At 53.2% G+C, this 1,221-nt stretch overlaps 2 non-coding genes across 2 annotated transcripts; one reads left to right on the plus strand and one right to left on the minus strand.

Annotated features, from left to right (window-relative positions):
- Positions 1–520: 520 nt before the first annotated feature.
- On the minus strand, positions 521–592 carry trnaq-cug (transfer RNA glutamine (anticodon CUG)). The gene has a single exon. It is a non-coding gene; the product is annotated as a tRNA-Gln (tRNA).
- A 135-nt stretch (positions 593–727) lies between these two features.
- Positions 728–799, plus strand: trnae-cuc (transfer RNA glutamic acid (anticodon CUC)). Its single transcript has one exon. It is a non-coding gene; the product is annotated as a tRNA-Glu (tRNA).
- The last annotated feature ends 422 nt before the right edge of the window (positions 800–1,221 follow it).

The raw sequence follows: 1,221 nt of genomic DNA on the forward strand, positions 1-1,221 counted from the left end.
TGAGGGACAGTTGTAAAAGACAACCTCTCACCGGACCTCTGGCATACACCAAAGAAAGCCACCTCACCTCTCCCCCGGATCTCACGAAACACAATCCCCCCCGCCCCCAGGGAAGACAGACCGCAATCGGACTCGGGCTTGATTGGATGAACGGCCGCAAACATTCTATGTCATTTTCTTTTAAAGCTTCACTCGTGCTTGTAAAAAACCGAGGTCTCACTGAAAGAATGCCCTGACGTGGTTGCTTCCAAGCTAGCTGGTTTACAAAGTTCCTTTTCGCTTTAACGATGATTTCCAAGAAGGGAAATAATCTATCTGTAATCTGTCAACACAGGCACCTTCTTCTCCGTTAAGCCACGCGGTCACCACCAGGAAGATGAACGCACCAGGCCGACCCGGAGTTTTCGCCAATTCGTCTCCAAGCCTCCCAAGAGGGAACATAAACAGGCCTTATTCGCAGACACAGGCCCTCACGCAGGGAGACCACCGGGTCACCGCTGCTGCCCCTGCCAAGGGCCCCAGGTCCCACCGAGACTTGAACTCGGATCGCTGGATTCAGAGTCCAGAGTGCTAACCATTACACCTTGGAACCAAGCCCGCTGCCCACCTCTTGCCCGTGACGAAGGTTTCTGCTCTACGCACACGTCTCGCTCTGTCGCACGGCCAAGTCCAGAGTGAGCCAAGTTGCGCCCAGAGTGCTGCGTGTGGCGGGTCACTTCGGGAGCCGTCCCTGGTGGTCTAGTGGTCAGGATTCGGTGCTCTCACCGCTGCGGCCCGGGTTCGATTCCCGGTCAGGGAAGGTGGATCTGTTGCTCTTCCCCTAGGACCTGTGAGTAGATAGTAGGGTTTTTTGGGGCGCGGCCTATTTTGTTATGACGTATGCCCTAAGCTTACGTCATAATTGGGGGGCGTGATTTTAGAGTTTTTTCCTTAATTATTCCTACGTCATATCCGTCAGAAAGTGTACACCCCTAAAACCCTGAACAACAAGGCCACCCATAAAGACCCCCCCCCCCCCCCTGAAGGCAACGCCCCGAAAGTCTCCTCTCTATTTAAGACCCCGCGCTGCTTTTAGGCAATACCTCTTTAATTCTCAGCATCTGAAACATCCCGCTTCTTCAACATGTCTAGCGACATCAACATGAAACCCCGCAAGAAACAATCCCGGGCAAGGGTTCCTGTACTCACCAATTTGAAGATTGAACGCTCCTGGGTGTTGTT

The sequence above is a fragment of the Amia ocellicauda genome, chromosome 6 (genome assembly GCF_036373705.1).
Source record: "Amia ocellicauda isolate fAmiCal2 chromosome 6, fAmiCal2.hap1, whole genome shotgun sequence".
Lineage (NCBI taxonomy): Eukaryota > Metazoa > Chordata > Actinopteri > Amiiformes > Amiidae > Amia > Amia ocellicauda.